The sequence below is a fragment of the Melopsittacus undulatus genome, chromosome 1, assembly GCF_012275295.1.
Source record: "Melopsittacus undulatus isolate bMelUnd1 chromosome 1, bMelUnd1.mat.Z, whole genome shotgun sequence".
Lineage (NCBI taxonomy): Eukaryota > Metazoa > Chordata > Aves > Psittaciformes > Psittaculidae > Melopsittacus > Melopsittacus undulatus.
In genome coordinates this window covers 103,340,947-103,357,296 of record NC_047527.1, presented here as the reverse complement: position 1 = coordinate 103,357,296, position 16,350 = coordinate 103,340,947, and positions in this window count along the sequence as shown.

Sequence of the window (16,350 nt, the reverse complement as noted above, 5' to 3'; positions counted from 1 at the left end):
TTCTGAAAAATCACATCCATTGCTAAAACACGCTGCCAGAGAGAATTTGATATCTATTGTTAAAGTTCATTAGACTGAAGCCAAAAAGAAATCCCTGTCTGGTTTGGTGCAAAGCTCTTTCTCCCCTGAGTGCCTTTGGCTACGAATTCTGCATATTCTAATTTTAAAGTATCATTCATTTTCTATTTGGTGATAAATGCTTTCCTGCATAAGAGTCTTTTGATTGCTCTGCTAATTAAAGTGGATAGTTTCCTTTTATGTTAGGTAACTGGGCTTCTGGGTAACTGCAGTTTGCAGGGAACAGCCAAGGTTACATGGCAGTGTTTATTACCTTCTCTCTCATCACCAATAAGTACATGTTTTGGAGCTCCAAATTTTCCATAAGGAAATGAATTAAGAAAATGAGGAATTTGCAATTTTAGATATTTTTTTGGTCCCCCTTTTGCAGGAATGGCTTTTTATCCATTTGCTTTAGCAGATTCATTACATTGTCAGAAAGTTTTGATGACTTAAAGGGCATGGAGACAGAAATAGTAGTGGAAGTTCCATTTATCCTTTTTTTCCCCCCTCTGAACCTACTTTGGTCAGCATAGATGTGATAGCGTCACATGAATGTGTGCTGGGAAACTCTCTTTTTTTGTGAATGTTATTTTAATTGCCAAGTGACACTGTGTCTTCACTTCTGCCTTCAGAGATGAACTGCTCTGGCAAATGCAGGGAACTTGATCTGAAATATTAGAGAAAACACAGGAGAATACCCTGAACAGAGCAGAAAATGAATAACTATGGCTAGCCAAGGAAATCTATTCAGAGGAAAGCCTTTGTAGGTAGAGATCTATCTACCACCCATGGGACAGTTGTTCTTCCAGGTTGGACTTCTTCTGTGCTGGATATCAGCAGCAAGCTACCAGAGAAGGTTCTTGAAATAATACCAGGTGAGTATCTGATAAATGGCATTACTACAAATGAAAAGAACTACTATATATGCAAATGTTTTTTTTTCCAGCAAATGGGACTTACAGAATATAGAACAAAAGATCAAGGGGAAGATGTGGAATTTTGGGGGTCCCTCTGGAAGGATGTTACATCTTCAGGATGCTCCTTCCTGTAAGCACATGTTTCAGCAGGTCTGTAACAATCATGGTGTGTCTGTGCTGAGTGTGCACGTGGCTTAGGAGTGCTGTTAAAATTTGACATTAGAATTTTCAGTTTGTTTTCACATTGTTGGGGTGATTAGGAACGCTGCAGGTGGTACTCAAATGGTTTTTGGTGAGAGGGAAGGTTTCTGTTGTTCCTGAAGTCTATGGAAGCTGCTCTTTATAGCTCACATAGAGAAATAAGTGGGTACAAGCTTTAAAGGCCACCTCCAGAGCTAGTGTCTAAAGGGACCTTGGACTCAACAGGATCAAAACACATGGACCAAAGTTTGGGTTTAATAAAACATCACGATAACAGTTCTTAGGGAAGCTCTGCCAGCTGTCTTATGTCAAGTGAAACTTGGAGATGTTTGGACACGTAGTCTGACTGCACTTCTCTGAATGCTAAATATCCCTTTCAGACCACATTTTCCTCTGTCCTGAGTAGCGGCAGAAATCATGAGCCTTGCAGGTCACATCAGCAAGGGAAAGCAACCATGAATGCAGCATCTATGCATAAGATAAATTGGTTTAGTCAGGCTTCTGAAGAAGCAGGAGGTGTAGACCGAAAACCTTATAACAGGTTTTTCTTACACTCTACAAGAATAGAGGAAACCCAAATGGAAACTCTTTAGGCTTGAATGTTTTGATTGTCACAGCACTTCACCTGAGCTGTGAACATTTAAATCATATTCTCAAACTGAGCAGACCTTTGAGATGAAGAAGAGCTTTGGAGGCAACGTGTGCTGATACCCCCATAACTATGTCCACTGGGTATCATATGAGGGGAAAAAAATAAACATAAAAATCTTGCCCTGTTATTGGAGACGTAGCTCTCTGCTTGCCTTGGTTGAGGTGCTGGGTGCAAGATGAAGTCAGTCCTATCCCACATGCAACCTTCCCCTTTGTACCCATAGCAGAAGACTGCATGGGACACTGCATTAGTTATAAAGCTACACTGTGCACACTACTTTGACTCATCTATAGTAACCAGGATCTTCCTTTTATAACCCAGATAGCACATATTGTCTATATGTTTTCAACAGAATCATCTCTCCTGTTGTCTCTGAGGAAGAGCCACTGGATGAATCACCAGCGAGATTAAAGAAGCTGCTATAGTCTTCTTGTTCTTCATTTCCACAGATGTGCCCCTTCCTTATAAACAGTAACACAAACCAATAGTCCAGACCTCAGGAACCTGCACAACGTAGTCTCCTATGTCTTGTTTACACAGCATTTCCTATTTCTATGAGCTGGTGACCTGCAAGAAAGCCATCACTTCAACCTGCAGAAATACTACCACATTTAAACAGTGAGAATCAGAGCTTTCCCAGTCTATGTCTTGTATTTGCATTCGCAGTGACAGGTGAACACTGCCACATCTCCAAAGACAGGGCAGTCTCAGGCATGTGCCTGTGAAATTCCATTTCTTACACTTTGGGTATTGGATTCCAGGGCTTTGCATTTGGACAATCCCTCGCCAGCAGCTGTGTGGCCATTGCTGAACAGCAGCTCCGACTTTTGTTACCTTGTTCTGAAATCTCCCTTAAAACATGGAGGGAACCAGGGAAAAAAACCCACTACGACAGACACAGACGTCTAACACTTGGCCACTCTGGCTGTAATAGCTGTAAAAAGTTGTCATTCATTACCAGGCAGTCTTATATGTGAAACAAATGTTGTTCACCTTCCAGGTATCCTCTTGTTGTCATGATACTGACTGCCCTGTGGAGGTTAATTGGTTATTTAGACGTGCCACTTTAGGGTAAAATGCTGCTAATAGGTAGACAGCAGGTCCCGAAAGTGAATATTCAGCCAAATAATTCTAGAAAGCAGGATTTCTCTGGATGCTATGGAGTCACCATGAACCCTCCTAATAGTGCATTTTAAGCCTGGCTGCATTACTTCACTTCAGTTTTAATTCTAGAGCACCCATAGAGCTGATGTGGATCGAGGGACTTGTTTAACAAATGGCTTCTTTCAGAAGCTGGATAAGAAGAGCTATGTGTTAGATACAGGATAAAACACTGTGTGAGGACTTTTTGAGTGTTCAGGTAGCCTTCAAGCTCGGCACATATCTGTCTGAGGCAGCAAGGTCTGGCATGGGAGAAGAGCTAAAACTCTACAACCAGAGTAGATTAGAGGCCATTGCAGACTCTAGGGACGGTGCTGTTCTCCAAGTCCTCAGTCAGGGTTAGAAGTTCCTTTCTGTGATTCTCTGATCTTATCATGTGATGATTACTGTAAAGTCTAGCAGAAACTCTGTATCACTCCCTATTTCTTTTTAGCACAGCCAAGATCTGCATTCTGGTATGTTTATTCTGAGTGATGGGGTCCTGAGGTCTTTGGGGAGAGCCATTACAATCATCTGAAGCTCTGCTAAAGCCAGAAAAATTGGACTTGCTCAAACCAGGCTCAAGAATTCTTGGTTTTGTAATGATGAGAGGACACTGGTCCCCATGGGTATTGTACTTTCCATCACTGAGATTTTCAAGAGAGGCTGCATGAAGAATTTTATCTACTCCTGCCTTGTGAAGTCCTGGAGTTGAACTTATCGGCATACATGTGCCCTTCATATTGTGCTCTTATCTCCTCCAGTTCTTGTAACCTCATCTCTTTGGCAATGAAAGCCTTGTGCCATGGTGAGTTTTTTCCCTTCTCTGTGAGAAGATAAACTCATGGGAAGACCCACAGCTGCGTGTTTGTGATTAAGGGGAAAGAGTTCTCATTGGCTTTGGTGGACATTGGTTCATGTCTCGTATCATGCAGCTCAAGAGGGCAAAAGCTAGTTCTAGAAGAAATGTTTGCTGTTCATATCACATCAGTAATTTCTTATTATGGCATGCATATCCAAGAGAGTTGGATACCTTTCCTTGGCATGGACACTTTTTCTATAAGAAGCTTTGTGACACCCTAATCAAAGACCAGACAGACTCCTGTTCCAGAGTTCGAGGATTCCAGGTGAGAGAAAATGAGAGACAAATACAGAACTCTCAACTAGTTTATTAATATAGGAGAATATAGAGATACTAACAGATACAGTAAAGGATACTTCTGATGTTTGGTTATCTTAGAAACCCCAAGGACCCTGTGAAGACAATCAGGAAACCAGCTCCAAGAATCATCGTCGCAGCGCGAGGTGGCAGGCTCAACCTTAGCAGGTGTCCCCATGGAGGCAACTCCTTAAATCCATTGCTAGCATTATGAACAACATCATGATGCGCAAGTAAGTTTGCTGTACTAAGAGTGCAATTGTAAAGAAATTCAAATCAATATAGGTCTAATCTAAGTTAAACTGAGCTTTAGGGATTAATCAAATCTTAATTACAGAAGAAACCACACAGCCACAGTTATTCCTAAATTCATTGGATGAACATTCATGAGGATGATAGAAATGAAGTATCACCTTTTTTGCATTACTGTTATTAAACATTACACTTTCATAACCTTTTCAGTTTTAAATTATTAATGTGTGTAGTTATAATTTTAATTAAGACAAATTCTTAGGGACAGATTCTACTACTGTTATTTAGTTTGTGTCTTTTCCTTACAGGAGTTCCCTTAACTTCAGTGGAATGGTTCATGTGACGTGATACTGTAAATATGTATTTGTTTCTGGTAAAGTGCATAGCATGTTAGACCATATATTCAATGAGGGAGCATTCATGTCCAAAACAGCTTGAAATCTAAGATCAACTGGCAAGAAGACACAAATTAAAAGAGAAGAAAGAGTGATACAGAAAAAGGATGGACAAGCAAAGTGGTAAAATTTATAGCTAACATCACTCTTGTGTTCAAGAACAGGTGATAAAGAATTTCTGAAGGTCATAACTGAATTAGGTGAGTGGACAGCGTGAAGGTGCATGACAAGTTAGTATTAGCAGTAGTATTATTTTGTGGGCTTAGCTATGGATCAAGGTCTTACTTTCTTAGGTATCACATAAACCCAGATTAAGGTGAGAGTTCTTGCCCTGTTATCCCTCAGTTAAACCATTGTTGGTGGGTGTAAAATAATCCATACAAAAAGAATTAAAAGGAATTTGAATACATGTACTAGCTGCACTTGCACCACTATCTTAACAGTGCTGCAATGATAGATTGCGAGGCATCTCAGGATAATATAAAGGGACTTGAAAGTGTTTACAGAAATCTTCTATTAATTACAAAAATATTAAATAAGGCAAAACAAACTAAGCTGTGTTGACTTACACTGGCTGAATGCCAGTCCTCTGTGGGGGCTCGTGAGTGTTTGTCTCTGCAGCCACTAACTACAGGTTCCTCTTCCACCCTGGAGAACCTGAGCTGCTGTCAGCTATGAAAGGTAGTTAGCAGCATCTTGTTTGGAGTATTGCACAAGGAAAGATGAGCTCAAAAGGTAAATGTGCTTGCAGAAAGCTCAAGAAACAATGAAGCACCTTAGTAACAGCATTGACCAACAGAAAATATCTCTGAATCATTATTGCACTCTTGTCACTTAAGTTTTCAGCTCAGGTACAAATCCTGTCATACAGGCAAACAAAAGGTTAGGATGTGTAAGAAATGGGATGGAGTAAATTTCAAAGTGGTATAAAACCAAGGCTTCTCTCTCATCTGGAATGCTATATGTCACTGCCAAGGGAATTAAAGGATGTTCAGATAAGGATGACAAGAATAATTTCAGACCTGGGAAAAAAAAATCTTATGTGGTGAGAGATTGAAAAGATAAGTGGTGTTTACAGTGCAAGGGAGCTAAATAAGAAGGGCTGTGATAAAAGCTCATGCTGTCTGGCCTGTGGCAGGAAAAGAGGGGGTATGGTGAAAAGAAACCCAGGAGGTGTGAGCGTGCCTGAGCCTGTGGGCAGAGGTGCTGTGGAGCTGGGAAGACATCAGGCAGAGTGGTAGGAGAGCTGGGGCACCAGGAAGGAACCAGAAATTCTGTGAGGGCTGAGGACGTGACTTGGGCTCCAGTGGGAAGGGACATGTGCTGGATTCCTATCAGTTCACTATCTGAAACAGTGAAAAGGAGGCTGGCTCGGTATTACTTTTTTCATGTCTCCTACCCGAGGCATAAAATTAAAGAATAGAAGGCAGGAAATTCAAGATTAGCAAGAAATTCCACGTAACCATGGAAAATGTGATGGGTTTCTAGAGCTCAGTTCACTTTTCCTGGATGTTGTAGTGGTCAAGGACTTAGGGAGATTCAGAGAGGGACTGACCATTCCAGTGAGGAATTAAAACCCAGTACTGTTGTAGTATACATCTACAGACTATTTGAAGTAAACAGGCATGCTCTAGCTCCAGGGGTTCTGCCATCTCCTAACTATCGGTAGCTAAGGCCTCTGTACAGAACATGGTCTCCAGAGGGTTTCCTTGCACATAGTCTGACATAGCCTGAGACAAGGTCCAGGGCAAGAAGGAGGCAGGTGGGTTTTGCTGTAGCCTCCAGAGATACAGCTCCAGAGATAAAACATGGGTGAGAGGGGCTGTCCTCTGAGAAGGTCAGCTCTCATGCAGTTATAGATTTCCCCATGGCCTGGGGAAAGCAAGGCGGCTTGGCACTGCAGCTCTGAATGAAGAAGAGCCCTTGGCTCTGCGCACAGCTTCACCTCCGGTTCTTTAGGCACTCTTCACACTAGGATTTCCTCACATGTAAAATGGCATCAATGACACTGACCACACTCTAAAGTTTGATGTTCTAGCACTAAAAGGTGCCACACAAGTGCTAGTAACCTATATTTTTTGGTCATGATGTGTGCTTAGCTTCACAGGAGGAATTTGTTCCCAGCAAGAAGTTTAAGCTGCCTTTGGTGTCACCATCCTTGCTCCAGACAGGAGTTAAGAATTTCCTCTCCCTCACCTCATTCAGGAAACCACTCCAGCAAGAAGCTAAATTAAGTTCACCCAAAAGCATTTAATTTAGCTTCACTAAGACAGTTATCCTATATTAGATAAATACCCACTGGGTTTTAAAAGCATGTTTATTTGAAGATTAACTACGAGGCAGAGTTGTTTATCCAGTGGGGCAACTGGATTAATGAGGTGAAAACTGAAGCACCTATCCTATTATACTACAACTGATGACCTAGTTTTGATACTTTGATGTTTCCATTTATTCTGACTCACTTTGCCTTGTGCTTTTCCTGCTCCTCTTGTCTAAGCAAAGCTACTGACTTCAGTCTGTCCAGTTTCAGAATAAGGAACTCAGTTAAAAATTGGTCAGTAGGGTCAATGTTATTAAAGAAGTCTTTGGGATGCAATCTGGGGTCTCTCTCACTCTTCCTCCTACTTGCCCTGCTCCCAGGACCCCATCCTCCTCCCAGTTTTCTGTACCACAGGCTCTCCATAGACCTCAAATCTTTAGTCTTCAGCTCCTGATGAAACTTTGGTCTCTCTTTTGCATTTGGTTTGTAATCACTTGTCTAATAATGCTTCCATGAAAAAAATTATTTCCGTTAGCCAGGGAAAACAAGTGATTCATGTCTGCACTGGGCATGCTTCAGTTGCCTGAAGACAGATAGGTGTCTAGTGCCATCTGAAATGGTCTAACATTTTCCTCTTGCTGCTGCTGAAGATCACAAATAGATTTTATATCTACTTGACCCAGATGTCCTGGATATCCAATATTCATTTACCACATAACTATTTTTTGGCAACTGGGTCATGTATTTTTGTGCTTAATTGGATACCTCCTCCTTCACTTTGGGATACAAGAAAAAGAAATAGGGATGTGAAAGCATTATGGCTGTAAATTTAGACTTTCAAAGCAAAGGAACTGTTAGCTACTATTGACTTTCAGCATATTCTCTGAGTTTAAAAATGCCAGCCACATTCCTTACAAGTCCACAGGTAGCAGCACTACACGTAACACCAACAGCACAGCATTCCAAGCAGCACTACACATAACACCAACAGCACGGCATTCCAAACTGCCCGTGATAGTCTTGCTGGAGCCAGTCTTGAATAGCTGCTTTAATGACAAATCCAGTAAAAAAGTTCACCTCTTCAAATGATTGAGAAGGAATTAAAAATCTCAGATCTAATCAGGGAGACATGAGGTTTTTTGTTGTTGTTTTCATGGAAAAGACAACTGATATTCTAGACCGTGGCTGTGCAGCAGACTAGTCCTTATGGGTGCTAGTAAAACATACCTAATTCCAAATTTGGTGCCAGTTTAAATGAAGCTTTGACCTATCCCCATGAACTTAACAGTTGTCTTGTCTTGTTCTTTATGTAATGACACATGGAAAATGACAAGTTAGTTGGAAAAAAACAAAAGTAAACAGTAGACTGTAAGAAGGGCAAGGTACTACCTTGAGGATAAATGATCATCACTTGTGCTGAGCAGTGGGGCAAAAGATATAGATAGAGCTTGGCACCAAAGATAGAAGGGAGGTAAAGAACATGTGCTGGTGACATTAAACTGAGAAGTGTTATCAGTACTGAAGGGGCTCCAGATATCCTACAGGAAAGCCTGCCTGGCCTCACATACTGAAATACTGGAAAGGGGATGAAACTGTAAAATCCTGAATATATGACCTTGAACTTTGTGTTAATTACAGCCATAATCAGAAATTCTGTGGGTTCACTGACATTGCAGAGGAGAAAGACTCACATGTATTGGTTAATCATGAGATGTCTGAGCTACCAACATCATGTCATGCCATGTCAGACTACTGCAATCCTGAGATATATCAGGAGACAAAGATACAGCCACTGTAGAGGCAGCTGATGTGGCCTCTTCTGGAACAGCATGTGCAATTCCCATCACTAGTATTCAAAACTGATGAATTCATATTGAAACAGGAAGAACCACCAATCAGGGAAATGAACAAAATGCTTTGCAAGAGGGGATTACAAATTAACTCCTTCAGCCTGGTGAAGACATGTATATAATGATCGCTTATAAACGTATCAGGGAGGTAAACATGAAGGGGAGGCTAGACCTATTAGCCTGAAGGACAACACTGGCACAAGAATAAACAAGAATGAATTGGCCATAAATTTAGGCGAGAAAGTAAGAAGTGTGCAAGTGACAGGAGAAGCGAGTCTGCAGCAGCCTCCTCCCTGAAACAGGAAGGGTAAAAACCTTCTTAGGTTTAAGTTGGAGCATAGTCATTTCTGAAAGGGAATCTGCTGCTACGGGGACTTGTTAAAATAAATAAATAAATAGATAAATAAATGCCCCATACACCACAAACAAACAAACAAAACCACCACAGAGGAACCTTTTAACCTGGAGTAATGTTTTGGTTTGAATTTTTTGGTTTGTGCTTTTTTGTTTGTTTGTCTTTTGCAAGTGCACTGCCCACATAATGTTGCATAGATATGAAAGGGGAAGATGTTAGCTGCAGGATGCTTTCTAGGCAGAGCTCTAGCATCCATACTAAAAGAAATTCCTCACTGACATGCAGTGCTGCTGTTGCTTATCTATTCTTCATACACTGAATCCAGGAGACACATTTCTCCAGGCATTCTGCAAGTGCATAGGTGCAGTCCCTTCATCAAAAGCTTACAAGCTAAGGCAGGATTTCTTGTTTTGTTAAAAATATTTTATGGTGTCTCAGGATACTTTCCAAATGGGGCCAAGTGATTGAAATCAGTTCACAATATACTTTTAGTGTTTGACTGATACATTAAACTGGATTATAGACTTGTATCATAGGAAATTATACTTGCGCTTTAGCTCCATTAGCCTACTTTAAACATTGGTATTAAAAGTGGATACTTACTTAAATACCAAACTGTGCCTGGGTTATAATCTGTTTCTCTGATATCATAGATCATTTGCAAACCACAAAGCCCCTTTGATCTTGCAGAATGCTCAACTGAACTTAAAAGGAAATTAAATGCAGAGCTCAATTTTTCATTAAATTGTCACCCACTGGTTCAGAGTTATGGCTCTTCAGATCTGTTTCTTCTAACAGGTGGACAAACAGAATGTTAATACCACGGTATCTGCGGAGTTATAAAATCTACACTGGGTGAGAGATATTCTAATTATTATTGCTTCTTTATTAGCCAGGCTAAAGCCTCATTTTTCCAAAAAGTCTCAGGACACTCGAAAACATGACTGGAAAATCAGGGCTTTAAAAAACTGGGGACAATTTTGTAGCCCCAAAAGGTTTAAGGCAATAAGAGCTGAACGCATTTTATAAAATTGAAGCTGCAGAGATCAGGGCTTATGCGCAATTAAAGAAGTCCTTGATGGGTGTTTTGCCTTTATAAAAACAGGCATTTGTATTCTTAGGATCTGTGGTACAGTCACAGACTTTCATTATGAACCTAAAACTGCAGCATTAAAACTTGCAGGTGCTTTTGCCAGGGACATCAATGATGCAGAAACCACCTCTGTGAGAAATTCCCAGCTCCCTGTATCTCACTGAACAGGATGACAGTGATCATTTTGCTCCCTGGAACTGCAGCTCCAGCTCCCGAAAACACCCACTATGCAATGCTTTTGAAGAAGCTGAATCAGGAACTTCATGTTATAAGCCATAGGTGTGTGTTTGCAACTCTCTCACTGTCTCATTCTCAGAGAAAAGACCTATTGCAGCTCCGTCGAGACAGCCCTTGGTGTCTTTAATCCGAAGTGTGGCAGCTCACCATTTTAGGCTTGAAAGCCTCCAGGTTTGGCAAGGACTGTGGTCATAATAAATAGACTTATCAAGCTACCTATTAAGGTCACAGCCTGATGCTGCAGATACAGCACAGACTGCCTGGAAGGAAAGAAGGAGATTAGGAAGCTGCCTGTGGAATGCATCCATTAGTAACATCCATTCTTTTGGATCAGGGCTAGGGTTGAGTTGTGCTAAGAACTAAGCAGAATTAAAAGCTGACTTGGATCTGTGAATTACCTGTGTTCCAGATTCCTATTTTTCATTCCAGAAAGATGCTAGTGAAGAGGAATGACTGCACTGAGGGAGGCTGCTCTGTACTTCTCGCAATTCCTCTGAATCAGGCACATTTATCTGCTCTGTTTTGTAGATGGACTTTCTTACAACTGGGATGCTTTTTTTATTTACCTTCTAACTACAGTGATTTCTTAATTGGAGCAATTTCGGGTGGGTTCTGTCAGGTCCAACAAATCCTGTTCTTGGAAATCTGATGGGGTTTTTGGCAGGGTTTTGGATAAATCTCACTCCTGTTTCAGGAAACTTTGAGAAGTTGGCTGAGCTTTTGTTTGTTCACACAGTCATCCCTCTCTCCCAGGAAATGCGTTCAGATCTAACGTGTTCTTCTGTGAACAGCCTGGTTGGCTCACCGGGCTGTTAGGAACAGTGTGCTAGCTGTGTTTACTGCTTTTATAGCAGAGCCTTAATGCTCTGACAAGTTGAGAAATGAAGAGCAGAAGATGCTTTCGAACTGTGGAAGGGAAGAAATAGTGAGGGTGTCTGGGCCTAGGTGGGGAGACAGATACCCCTTTTCATCCTGAATTTCAATGAGACTGTGAAAGCATAGCTATTATTTCCCAGAAGAGGAGTTTGGAAATACTGGGCAGATGCTTTTATTATAGTAATACAGTCATTGCTAGTACAATAAAAATTAAAGGCAACTGCTTCCTCTGAGGCAGGGAGAGAGAGAAGACACTCTTTGTGTGCCCTTTTTCCACAAACTCTTGTGGAAAGAGCAGAGTATTTTTGAATGCTTTGAAAAGCAATGGATTAAGACAGATGTGTATGAATTTCCATGTCCAAGGCCTGTTGCAAAGTGCTGTTAGTGAGTACTACAAAAGATTGCAACTGAGGTCTTTCAGACCAGGCTTGTTTATCTGAGCCCTGCAGAAAGCTAGGGTTTAACTGAAGCCTAGTGGTTAAAAGCTCAAAGAGTTGCCTTTTCCAGGCATGTAACTTCAAGATTGTAGATGTCCAGAAAAAAATTGCCAAACCAAAGAGTTGTAAGTGGATCACCACCCATAGCGACCTTTCCACACTCTCAACACCTGAGTGAGAGCAACTCTACTGACACAGACTTGGTTGATCCTGAACAATTTGTCTGTCTGATCGTTTTGAAAATGTTTCCGTAATTAGTAAATCTGTGTGTAAAGGAACAGCTCTAAACTCCTTTTAAGATTGCTGTGGGTAATTGCAGTAAAAATGCAAAAGACTAGGAGTTTCTCTTGACGTCTTGTTCATGGACCACCCACTGAGTCTTATCATACCATGCACATACATACATTCAAAGAGAACATCCTTGGCTAGAAGACGATTATTGGAGGAGGCTAAAATGCCCCAGATGGATGCGAACATGGCAGAGAAGCATGAGGCAACAGCAAGACAGTTAAAACTAGCCTGAAAATATCTTGGACCTCTTGACCCCTACCACATCCCCACTGCGGTGTGTTGGCTATTGTGTGCAAACAAAGAACAGGGAGGAGAAGCTTTAAAAATGGTACTGCAGTCAAAAAGAACTTTTTCAAAATTCTTTATGCTTAGCCTCCATTAGTCTTGTAATGTTAATTAGGTCTCCTGGGAAGTAAGTGTTCTTCCAGGACAGCTTTTTGCTGGGAGGCAGAGTATGGATTGGAGAGAAGATGATAATTCTTTGGGAACACTGGGCTCAGAAATTGCCTTTGAAAATTGGCAGGTCTGACTTACTTGCAGATTCCCCATGATAATGCCTGTCTACATGGGTGGGAGAACCAAAATCCTGGAAATCCAATAGAGAAGGTTAAGTCTTCCTTTGTGTGGTCACAATTTTTTAACTTCAGAAGATGGTGGGCCCTTTCAAACCAGTGCTTAGTCTCTGGCAGTTTGTTGAAGGCTCCTTAGGGCTCTATCACTGACAATGCATTTGATATGTTTAATGCTTAGATTCAACTAGATAGCTACCAATAATTAGCTCTTAACCAACAACACTTGGCCTTTGAAAGTGAGAGGAGACATACAGTACCCAGGAATGCTGCAAGCTTCCCAGTGTGTTTCTGTCTAGGTACTTCAAAACTTGTGATAGTGGAAAAGGCTCTATCCAAGGGGATGACCAGCATCATGGTGCTTAGAGGGTCTTGATCCATGTAAGCATTTCCAAGGAGCAGCTTACTGACAAATAAAACACTTTATCTTCCAGGCTCAGAAGAGCAAGACTACCAGTATATTATATGACTACATCACATAACCTCCAGACAGAATATGTTATTAGGATTTATTAGGTTATAATCCTTTTTTGATTAAAAATTATAAATCAGCTCATGTTTGATGTTAACCCAAAAATGCATAGCACATGTCAAGCAAAGCATAGTATACATGGCCCCTGGGCATGCATGGAGGAGCCCACCCTGCTGTTTCCATCGCTTTCCAGAAAATAATGGACCCGATCAAAGGAGTGTGGCCTGTGCTGTGTCTGGGACATGGCTTTCAAGAGGTTAAGTCTCAGAGATTGAGCATGCTAAGTTGTTGCATTTGATTTATTGTCCCTCCTTTCTTCTTGTTTCTCCTTGAAACATAAAAGCTTTCAGCCCACAGACTCTTGACATTTCTTTTAAATGCTCGTCATTCAGATACTGCCACAGCCATCTCCCGTAACTTTACATTTAGTGTTCCTAGCCTGTTTGGGGTTACTTGTATAAGCTGAAAAGGAAATATGGATAGCAGGGTTCAGTCCTGCAAGGTAAAGTCTTCTAGCTCTGACCCAATAAAGCACTTAACCATTTACTGACAGAACTGTGTCACCACTAATTGAATTATAATCTTGAGAATGAAATTGTGAAGATGTCTGCAAAATAAGCAGCCACTTTAGCTACGGAGGGCAGGTGACGCTCTGTGGGATTTTTAAAGGGTCTTGTTGATTTATGAGTACAATAATGGCTGGCACTGGAACCTGACACTTCAATGCTTTTCTAAAAATCTGCCTGCTTATGATTTGGGGGTAGGTCCCTTGGCTCCTTGAATTCTCTTTCATGCAGCAGGACTGTTTTTCTGCTCATCCTGCCCATACTGTGTAGGTCTCCCTCTCTTTAACACATGCTAATGAAGGATGGAGAGTTTTCCAACGTGCAAGACCATTCAAGAGGTTTAAAACTTATTATCCCAGACCCAAAGAGCCCTGTGGGAAACTCAGTCTCTGGCCTTTGTAGCCATCTATGGTTATGAGTAAAAGTTGAGGGTTAAGAATAAAAGTTAAGAAAATCCTGGGCTTTTGGGAAAGCACCTTTATTTACGTCAACACAATGCAGGAATGGAAGGTGGAGCTTTCATCCATTCATGAGCCACTGAGCTAACAGCACATGTTTTAGCTGTGTCAGCTATATATACAACCAGACAATCAGCTTGTGAATAGTGCTACATTCAATATGAAAGTACGCATAATATCACCTTCAATACTGCTTTCTGAAAGACAGCCAGAGTGAAGACATCTATCAGGACCTTCACCAATCTCTGATATCAATCATAGGAAAGGTCATATGGTTCTGACCTGGGTAGTGCTATTGATCACAGATTTGTTTTCTTACCTGTTATGAAACTTACTCTCCCATCCAGTGCTCACCTCCAGGAAAAGTTTCCTGTGACTTAGTCCCCAAATACATTTTTTTTCTGTTGCTTTTCTCAGAATTTTTCTTGATTTATCCTTTTTGATAGAATTATTTTGTGTGTGTGTGTGACCAATGCTTCCAAAATCCTCTCCTTTCAGCCTTGAGCTCTAGGAAACCTGAGTACTCGCCAGCTCTTCCAAGGACACGTGGAATTCATATTTCCTAGCTGAATCCTGACAGTTCACTGAGCAAGAACTCTTTTTTGTCTCGCACATGCTGCAAATTGGAATAAAAATCTTAACTTTTTCAAGTTGCTTCTGGCTGAATGTAGCAGCTGTTTCAGTGAAAAGGTCATGCAAGAAAAGCATGACAGGGTGGTGGCAGATTGGGGTTTCAGACCTCCTCAGACAGAGGGAGTGGACCCACATTTGCAGCTTATTGGGTGCTTGAAGACAAGGTTACTATGGAAAACGTGGTCTCTTCTTTTTTCACTGTAGCCTTCCAAATGCAGTGCTGCTGGAATCCAGAGGCACCTTGCCTTCTCACTAGGCCATCCTGGGCATTCAAGCAGCAGTGCTTGTGAACACCCAAGTGTGGGTATGGTACCTGGATGGGCTTAGTGAAGACAGGGACATCCCCAGCCATGAGGAACAGCAAAACTTCAGTCTCCTCAGAAGATTTTGTCAGGGAAATGAAGACACTTATAATAGTAAAGGCACCCAAGTGTGCTGGCATTATATTTTTTCACAGATCTCTCAGTTCAGCTGAGGTATCTATGTTCTGTGCAACTGCTGTTTTAAATGTTGCCCTTTGTGATTTGCAAGATGAGGCCTCAGGTGGCTTCAGGAAGCCATGCTGCACTGAACAGGCACAGCTTTCAGTAATCCTGGGTAAGGTAGCAGTAACAAGTGACATGAAAGGTGCGTTGTGCATGATGTACATGGAAAAGCCAATTACATGTAATTAATGTTGGTTAAATGCTTTGAAGATGAAAAGCTTTTATATAAGTGATTAACATCTATTCTGTCAAAATTATTGTTTTTCTGATGTTTTAAGAAGCTTAATAGTATGCTTCAGCTATTCAGTGTTTCTCTCTGAGATGTGATGACCCCATGTAAAGCATTCACTGGAAAACTATATAAGAAAGACCTTCAGCGGGAGCTGATGTTGGCCACAAACCAAGAGTAAAGACTGAAACACTGTAGGACAGAGATGATTCACCTGTCAACAGCTCAATCTCTTACAAAGGTACCTAATCAGCAAACGAGCTGAGCAATGCTGAAGTACTGTCCTGATAAAAGGTCTTAAACTGTGAGCACTCACTGCAGGATGGCTTATGGAGCCTATGAAGAGATAAGTCAGATAATCTGTGCATGCTGGATGCAGTTTTAGAAGGTGTAATGTAAGGCATACTAGCTTACGCTTAGCAGGAGCACAGGATCTGGCACAGGACCAAACAGACACCTCCAAATGGGAATTCTGCCACCAATTTCAATGAATGCAAGAAATGACTGCATTTTAGCATGAACAAAAATAAGCTGTTATTGACTGAAAGCTTATAGTCGATTGTCTTGCTCTGACATATTTTGCTTTCCACTGTAAATAAAGTGGATTTCATTGTAAACCACTCACAGGAGATGAGAAACAATAAGGGTCGGACACTGAACAATAGGCGTTCTGAGAAAATAGTGAGTTCATACATTGGCAGTTGTTATTTTCTGAAAATGAGTGCAGATGTTTTAGTATGCTGAAATCACTCAAGACTTTTAT